General features: G+C 32.1%; 1 long non-coding RNA gene across 1 annotated transcript; it reads right to left on the bottom strand.

Annotated features, from left to right (window-relative positions):
* Positions 1 to 878: 878 nt before the first annotated feature.
* Positions 879 to 6,734, bottom strand: LOC112717146 (uncharacterized). Its single transcript, XR_003160587.3, has 3 exons — positions 3,102 to 6,734; positions 2,785 to 2,984; positions 879 to 1,324 (listed from the first exon to the last, which is right to left on the bottom strand). It is a non-coding gene; the product is annotated as an uncharacterized lncRNA (long non-coding RNA).
* Positions 6,735 to 9,450: the final 2,716 nt, after the last annotated feature.

Below are 9,450 nucleotides of genomic sequence, written 5' to 3' on the forward strand. Positions count from 1 at the left end.
AATTTTTTAGTTCTCCTTATCATATAAAAAAATAACTGTAAATTTTTTAAAGAAGAAAAATATATTTTCGCATTTAGTTAAATTTTTGCAATTTCTGATTTGACCCAAAGATTTTTCTTTCAATTAGATTTTATTCGTCTTGAATAAAAGTAGCAGCTGTAACATAAACAGCTTCAGTCCTTATTTTAAAGCCAATATTCACAAATTATTTTTAAACAAATTCTTTAAACTCTACTCTGAACACATTCAATAGGCTATAGCTAACCACATCTATTCCCTTTCTATTGTCCTCTTAAAAGCACAATCACCTTACAATGAAGGGTAAAATTATTAGAATAAGCAATTGAATTTATTTTCATAATAGTTGCAAATCATGCAATTGAATTGAATTTCATAATTCACTATATACCAAATAAAATTTTAATATGAAATCTTTGTACTAGTTGATCTTTCTTGAAGTAGAGTCTACATGACTTATTTTTTTGTTAAAGCGTTAGGCATATTTATCTGTTGGTATGATACATACTTTTAATAATTATATGGTTTTTAAAATCGTAACTAGGAATTATTTAAAAGAAAAGAAAAGATGTGGTCCTAAAAGGATTCCCACGCCTTTGTCCATTGTTGTAGTTTTAGACTTTTAATACATAATTTGCATTGTATATTTTTATGCAGCATTATTAGTTTTTTGCAGTAGGTGATATACATGTACGGGACCTCATTAATGCACTAATGCTGCCAGCCATATTCAACACCGTGATGCATATTTTCCTTAAATTAGTTTTGAAAATTTTTTTTTCACTATTTACATAAAATTGTTTACGAAGCTTAATAAAATATCTAAGAAATGAAGGCACTTATGAAAGCAAATCAAGAAATTTGATAACCATAGCTTTGCTTTGTTTGCGCATTACTTTGATTGAATCCCATGCCAAGTAAAATACTTGCTTCAAGGAAATATAGTGACAGGTTTTCAAACCATGTTTGTTAATAAACAGCATCTGTGTTTAAAAACAAGATACAATCAATTGTTTAACTGTAAATAGGTATCAGGAACTCTCTTTTGGATGAATTCAATCAATGAAAACGAGTGTATGTCACAATAACAGTAGGTGATACATGACCTCAATGGATACACACCAATTCATACCCAATCTCCTATTACCTTGTTGCGCCTCAATTTGATTTGCCAACAACATATGCCAACAACCAAAAGCATTAAGCTAGGAGTGATCAATTTGATCAAACTCTGGTATTTCGGTTACCAGATACTATACATTGCAAAGAGCTCCACCTTGCCTTCTCAAAAAGAATTCATCCATCCCTGCAAAAGTTACATTTAGATAAGAAATTTATGTCATTTATCTTTATCCGCATGTATTTTCAGTCATTATTTTAATGGTAGGTTAACTGAGTTAATACTTGATGATAGCAATCATCCACAATGCTACTTTTCGTCTTGATAGCAATCTGAATAAAAGTTATTCCGTATGCATATTTGAAAAAAGAAAAAAAAAGGCTTAATTTTTACACTATTGAATTCATCATTCTGTTAAAACAGTTTACAGTAATCAAAATTTACACTCCGTTTAGAAATGATTTCTTTTTACAGTTTATGAAAGTGTTGAGCATAGAGTTATGGTAAACTCTGAGAAAGAAAGGTTTTTCAATTCTATTCTTTTTGAATCTGTCACAGCCCAAAATGAGCCATGACTGAGGCTCAGGGAAATTATCCCCTAACAAGCCTAACAGATTCGAATATAAGATAAACAAGAAGGTTAAGAATGTTTTGAATAAATTTAAACTTTCTATAATAAATAATTTAATGTTTTAAACAAAAATAAAATAAATAAATATGAATGAATCCTGCCTGTGATATATGGAGCGACATCTAAGAACTCAATAAATAATAGATATCCATTGCAGATCATTACTCTTGAATAGAAAGATTCACATAAGCAAGTATTTATTCCTAAAAAATAATTTTAGAAAAACAGAGTGAGTTTTGCAACCCAGTAACTAAACAGTACATATATAAGTTACATGAGACCATATAAACATTATTATAACAATAATTTTAGTTAGAAAAATAATAATTATACGAATAAATGAATTAATAAGGGAGTTTTCATACAGAAATCAAATCAAAAGTCCACACTTGGACGGCTTCACCTCTATGGGTAGCCTTTTCTTCTTGTGTGTCCTAACAAAATAACAGATCTAACGTATGGCCTACACGTTATGCTAGTAACACCCCTGCTACCTGGAGTCTGAGTTAGATGCATCTAAGTTAACATCATAACCGCCGTTAACTACGGTTTTCTAATACGAGCCTCCCAAACCAATTAAAAACATATAATTTCAAATACAACAATTATTTGCTCTTTCGAATATATAAGGTATCGAATCAAATCAAATCAGATAATACTTTCTCATCAGAAATCTTTTTCAATCATACTTTTTAAGAGATTTCAAATATATTTCACATTTTTTAAAATAAGTGAGTACCAACAATTACTTCAATGCTTCAAAAACAGATTTTCAAGCAAAATCAAATATTTTAGAATGATGCAAAACTTCCTTAAAAATATATGTAGTCTGATGTATAGTTTCGAAAGTATAAACTTCATAAAAACGAATTATTTAATTCTAAAAAGTCAATTATTCTAATCCATTTAAAATCATTCAAAGCAAATATAGCTATAATTCAAAGATCATAGTAGATATATGTCAAAATAATTATAGATGCACAATCAAACAACTATAAATGTAAAGTCTACTCACAATATAGTCCTAAAGGACCGAAGAGGCCGAACCCGGAGTGCGAAATTAAAAGGTGAGGAAAGTTGAAGTAGAATGGAAGGGAAGAGCACAGAATTTGGACCAACGCAATGGCAACAACTTCAATTCTCACGACATCGACAATGACCACAACACCAAGCAGTAATTTCAAATCGAATACAGAGCCAAAGGAAGATAAAATTCTGGAAAATCCAAAACAGAACAAAGACAAAAATAAATCAAAACAATAACAAGGTAGAAAAATGAAATGGTGGCAGAGATAAGGTGAAAATAGAACAGACTAAGGGAAGAAACTAGACCAGAACAGTGGCAAGGTAGTATTGCCGGTGAGTTTGGAAGCTCCGGCATGTTTTCCGGCGACAGTAGCGCCGTTCCTGGCAACTAGAGGCGCGGCGACGAGTCTCCCTCTCCTCCGGCGAGTTCCTCCTCCCCCCTCTATTCGTGTATAGTCATGTTTCTCTCTCTGCAAACTCTCTCTCTCTCTCTCTGTTGGAGCTCCTCTTCCCGAAAAGCCAACGGTGGCAGCGGCGGCACAGCAGCTCGGCGACGAGGTCTCCATCGGCAAAGACGGATCGGCGGTGGGAAAAGCATGGCAGCAACGGATCTAACGATGATGAGACTGATCGCGTCTCTCTCTTCCTCGCGGTCCTCCTCCCTCTCGGCGACCATGATGGCGGCACAGCGAAACGCTAACAGCAGCGACACTCCTCCAACTTCCTTCAACTTGCAGACTCCCTCTTTCTCTTGGGTTGACATCGATGGCGACTTGGCAGCGGTAGAACTTCGGCGGTGAGGCATGGAGGCAGTAGCCCCTTCTGCCATTCTCTTTTTTTTCTATGTGGGTGTATTTGTGTATGGTGTGAGTTCTGAAAAGAAGGAGGCTGTGGTTGATGAGGAAGAGTTGAAGTTGTTAAGTAATTTAGGGTTAGGGTTGGATAGGAGGAATAAGGTTAATGCTAGAATTTTGAAAAAATTAAAGGGTGGGATAGTAATAATAGAAAAAAGAAGCTTGGGACATTACATTCTATCCTCCTTACAAAAATTTTCGCCCTTAAAAATTGATACAATGTACAAAAGGTTACAGGATAGGTTTGTTTTAAAAAGATGCGTTTGATATTCGTCTACTCTCGTTTCCTTGACAATTTAGATATACATAGCACTTTTCAGTTCGTTCGTCAATCTCCTCAAAATACACTTTTACCTCATAATCCCCTTGATTTTGTTGTACATATCCATAGTAACAACTGCCGGTTTCATGTCAAATATTAGGATTACAACTTTCCGAACTTCAGCATCGATAAGTTGTATCCTAAAGAGCTAACTCATAATCTAGGAACATGTTACACCAAAATAAGCTCGAGTTTACTCAATGGGATTCAAAACTTGGGAAGAAAAAGCAAATAGCACAGTTGGTGTTCGCAAGAACGTGGAAAGATGTACAAGATCACAATTAAGCGATGATATACAAAAAGAATGAAGTGTGCCAGAAAGAAAATCAATTCGCATTTTAAGAAAGAAATCTGATTCAAGGAACTTTGATAGGAACAATCTAAGAGAAGATGGAGTATCAGGTCGAAACAAGTTCAAGCTTGAATAAAAGAAATACAAAGTGCACAAAATAAGGTAACCAAAGTCAACGATAATTTTTTACAAAGATTTAACAGAATGTTTCAGAACACAATCAGGTAAGATATCCATCAACAATGGATGCAACTAAAAGAGAATCATTTCACAATCTCAAAGAAAAGATGAGACAAACATTTCAAGCATAAATATTATCACGTCAAACAAATTTAAATTGAAACAAAAGATGCAAAATTTATGAATTAGAGTAATAGGGATCAGAGGCAAATGTTTTTCCATCAAGAATCTTAGAGGATACCTACGTATACAACCAAGCAAGGATATGTATAAGTAAAAAGACAAAATCGACGACAGAGAAAGCAAGCAAAACATAAATTAAAATAATACAACACATTTTGGAATAGGCAACTTAACAGTAAAAAAAAAAACATAGTAACTATCACAAAATTAGCATGCTTCTTTTCCCTTTCTTTAGAAACCTTTGATTAAATACGTTTGAGATTATTATCATAATTTTGGACCTTAAATAATTATGTCAATATAAAGTTTGATATCTCCTAACTCGAAATAGTAGATAAGTTATGTAAAATATGACAAGAAATGTAATTGATCTTTTCATTGTCCCTTAAGCCAGAATTTACATGTACCTTTAGGTATTTAATTCATTATGGTCACTATTGGTAAAATACAGTCACATAATTTTCTATAATCATGCAACTAGACTTAATATGAAGTTATAAATAAATTCACGTACAAAATAATGATAATAATAAAACTAAAATTTGAAGTACTAGCAATTAATACATTAAAATCAGTTAAAATAACTACTTTTTTCTTTTTAACATGATCCAAGCACAAAAGAATTTTAGAAAATTGGTATGGGATTATATTTTTTGTAAAGATAAAACACCAAAAAGAGAATTCACCTTCATAAATAGTTAAGTAAACTTAAAGCTCATGAACTAAGGACAAACTCAAATATATATTTTGAATCTAAATATTTGAAAATATATCTCCCAAATCATTGTCATATCTTGGAAAATATATCGTAAAAAAAATTTTTTTTTGTTTGGCATATACAGAGTCTTTAACAAATTTTCAACCCAGAAGTGAGGCTAGGAAACATAAAAATAACAGCTACATAAAAATCAAAAAACTCAGCAGTCCAATCACAAAAAAAAAAAAATTGACTTGCTTGTTACTTAAAAAATCTCAATGATCTCTATTAATATTAGTCATCTGACCACATTTTGAGTTCAATCATTGTAGAAATCTATTTATCACTCTTCTCTTCATATATATTATTGTCCTGAGTGCCCATGTATACGAATTGTAGGCTTGTAGCTTTTTAGAAAACATTTAGCTCATGTTGGATTTTATTATAATTGCAAAATTAACATTAAGTTTACTGTAACAAAATTGAGGTAAAATATCAGTTAGATTATCAAAATCAAAGTCTAAAATCTGGTAAGACAAATTGGAAAGGATGCAAGTTCAATGTATTAGAAAGTATAGCAAATTTATTGGCAATAATTAAGTTACAATAGTAATAGTGATCTGTCTGAGATAGTTAATTGAAAGGAGAACATAATCATTAGCAAGAATAAAAGACTTATCATCTTATCATTGTCACAACATGTTGACCTATAAGATAATCATTTTAACTATAAATTTACAAGTATGAGAAGTAACAGTATATTTGACTATTCTTTTTATTATCCTAAACAAGAACAAAACTTTGCAAACGTCAGATAAAAAAAATACCAAAGGAGATATGAGCCTTTTAAAAACTATGTTGAGAATAGAGAAAACAATGGTTGCTATAAACTTTCTTCATATATGAGTCAGTAGTTATAATATACTAAAGATTAATTTATATGACAAAGGAAAGAAAATTCTGGTGCCAAAAATCAGTATTATTATTACTATAGGATAACATAAATTAATACAGCAACTTTTTTTATAGTTGGGTTCTCTATACTTTTGGCAGAATAAATTTTTTACTTTTTAAAACACGAACAAACAATCTTTACGAAACAAAGAATAAGGTTCATTAGACGAAATAGTTTGCATCACAAAACATATTTCTAATTCTAGTTGTTATCAGCATCATATTTTCCTTAACTTCGTACTAGTATAAGAAGTTTTAAGATGTCGATTCCAATTATTTTCTTATTCTAGAATCATCTCGCACAAATAAGAATTTTCTAACTAAAGAAAATTGACTTCACAAGTTCAATTAGATGATTTCACATGACTTGCTTTAGAATACTTTCGTTATCATTTGTTCTGCACCATACTAAAAAAAATTCTTTCACATGCCATGTAGTATGTGTTTAATGCATTTTTTCCATAATATCTAACATACATAACTATTGGATTTTTTTTCACTCAGGCATGATCAATAATACACTTTCATATTTTAGTCAAAAACAAAATTCATCTTTTAATCACCAACCAAAAACAAACGTTCACAATCTTTATGTTAACTTATCAAGCAGGAAAATAATTGCGTGACAGGAAAGCCATGTTCAGCAACAAAGAACCATAACAACATCAGATCATCAAATTAGAAAAAAGCTCAACCAAACTTTTATTCATAAAATTTTTTATCTAGCTAACTAATCACCTAAATAATTCACTACACCTAAATAGAGAAAATCACCAATCCAATAAACAACAATAACATTCTATTCACATGTTTATCACATAGTCCTTTTTCTTAAACAACTAAATAACAATTTTCAAAATCCTTGATTTGAAAGAGAAAAAAATCACAAGCAAATCAAAATTATATCACAACTTCAAAGATTATCAACATAAGAAGAAAACTCTAATATCGCTTATCAACTCCGGAACAAAGCAACTGACGAGTAACACAATAACTCAACAAATTCATGTAATCCACAAACTCAAATATAGTTCTATAAAGAAATTAGATGATAATTCACAACACACATAGATCGAATCTTTTAAGTAGTTAGTGAGATATCGACCTCGGGAGTCATAGTGAACAACACAAAGACAAAGACAAAGAAGATTAAGGTACACATTCACAAAATCAAAGAAGATTAGAATTAGCTACGAGAGAAATCGCAAACCAGAACCAAAACATGAAACCATTGCAAAAACACGTTCAAGATTGGGTACAAGAAAAAGGACTGGAGTAGTAAGAAACAACTGAGAATGCACGATCACAATAATCAAAAGATGACAATGACACAGAGGACAAGGATGACATTCCTATAGACCTTTGATAGTATCACAATTTGTACAAATAGACGCGCTTCTATTTATACATTTGTGATCCTATTATAGGACACATGCTCTATATTACACAGATAAAACCTAAACTCTGATACCACTTTGTCACAACCCAAAATGAGCCATGACTGGTGCTCAGAGAAATTATCCCCTAGCAAGCCTAACAGATTCGAATATAAGATAAACAAGAAGGTTACGAATGTTTTGAATAAATTTACACTTTCTAGAATAAATAATTTCATGTTTTAAACAAAAATAAAATAAATAAATATGAATGAATCCTGCCTGTGATATATGGAGCGACATCTAAGAACACAATAAATAATAGATATCCATTGCAAATCATTACTCTTGAATAGAAAGACTCACATAAGCAAGTATTTATTCCTGAAAAATAATTTTAGAAAAACGGAGTGAGTTTTGCAACCCAGTGACTAGACAGTACATCTATAAGTTATATGAGACCATATAAACATTATTATAACAATAATTTTAGTTAGAAAAATAATAATTTATATGAATAAATAAATCAATAAGGAAGTTCTCATACAGAAATCAAATCAAAAGTCCACACTTGGGCGGCTTCACCTCTATGGGTAGCCCTTTTCTCTTGTGTGTCCTAACAAAATAACAGATCTAACGTGTGGCCTACACGTTAGGCTAGCAACACCCATGCTAGCTGGAGTCTGAGTTAGATGCATCTAAGTTAACGTCATAACTGCCGTTAACTACGATTTTCTAATACGAGCCTCCCAAACCAATTCAAAACATATAATTTCAAATACAACAATTATTTGTTCTTTCGAATATATAAGGTATCGAATCAAATCAAATCAGATAATACTTTTTCATCAGAAATCTTTTTCAATCATACTTTTTAAGAGATTTCAAATATATTTTACAATTTTTAAAGTAAGTGAGTACCAAATATTACTTCAATGCTTCAAAAACAGATTTTCAAACAAAATAAAATATTTTAGAATGATGCAAAACTTTCTCAAAAATATATATAATCTCATGTATAGTTCTGAAAGTATAAACTTCATAAAAACGAATTATTTAATTCTAAAAAGTCAATTATTCTAATCCATTTAAAATTATTCAAAGCAAATATAGCTATAATTCAAAGATCATAATAGATATATGTCAAAATAATTATAGATGCACAATCAAACAACTATAAATGTAAAGTCTACTCACAATATGGTCCTAAGAGACCGAAAAGGCCGAACCCGGAGTGCGAAATTAAAAAGTGAGGAAAGTTGAAGTAGAATGGAAGGGAAGAGCAAAGAATTTGGACCAAGGCAATGGCAACAACTTCAATTCTCACGACAGCGACAATGATCACAACACCAGGCAATAATTTCTGGAAAATCCAAAACAGAACAAAGACAAAAATAAATCAAAACAAGAACAAGGTAGAAAAATGAAATGGTATAAGGTGAAAATAGAACAGACTAAGGGAAGAAACTAGACCAGAACAGTGGCAAGGTAGTGTTGCCGGTGAGTTTGGAAGCTCCGGCGTGTTTTCCGGCGACGGTAGCGCCGTTCCTGGCGACTAGAGGCGCGGTGACGAGTCTCCCTCTCCTCCGGCGAGTTCCTCCTCCCCCCTCAATTCGTGTATAGTCATGTTTCTCTCTCTGCGAACTCTCTCTCTCTTTCTCTCTCCCTCTCTCTCTCTCCTGTTCGAGCTCCTCTTCCCGGAAACCCAACGGTGGCAGCGGCGACGCAGCAGCTCGGCGATGAGGTCTTCATCGGCAAAGACGGATCGGCGGTGGGAAAAGCATGGCGGCAACGGAT

The sequence above is a fragment of the Arachis hypogaea genome, chromosome 10 (genome assembly GCF_003086295.3).
Source record: "Arachis hypogaea cultivar Tifrunner chromosome 10, arahy.Tifrunner.gnm2.J5K5, whole genome shotgun sequence".
Classification (NCBI taxonomy): domain Eukaryota; kingdom Viridiplantae; phylum Streptophyta; class Magnoliopsida; order Fabales; family Fabaceae; genus Arachis; species Arachis hypogaea.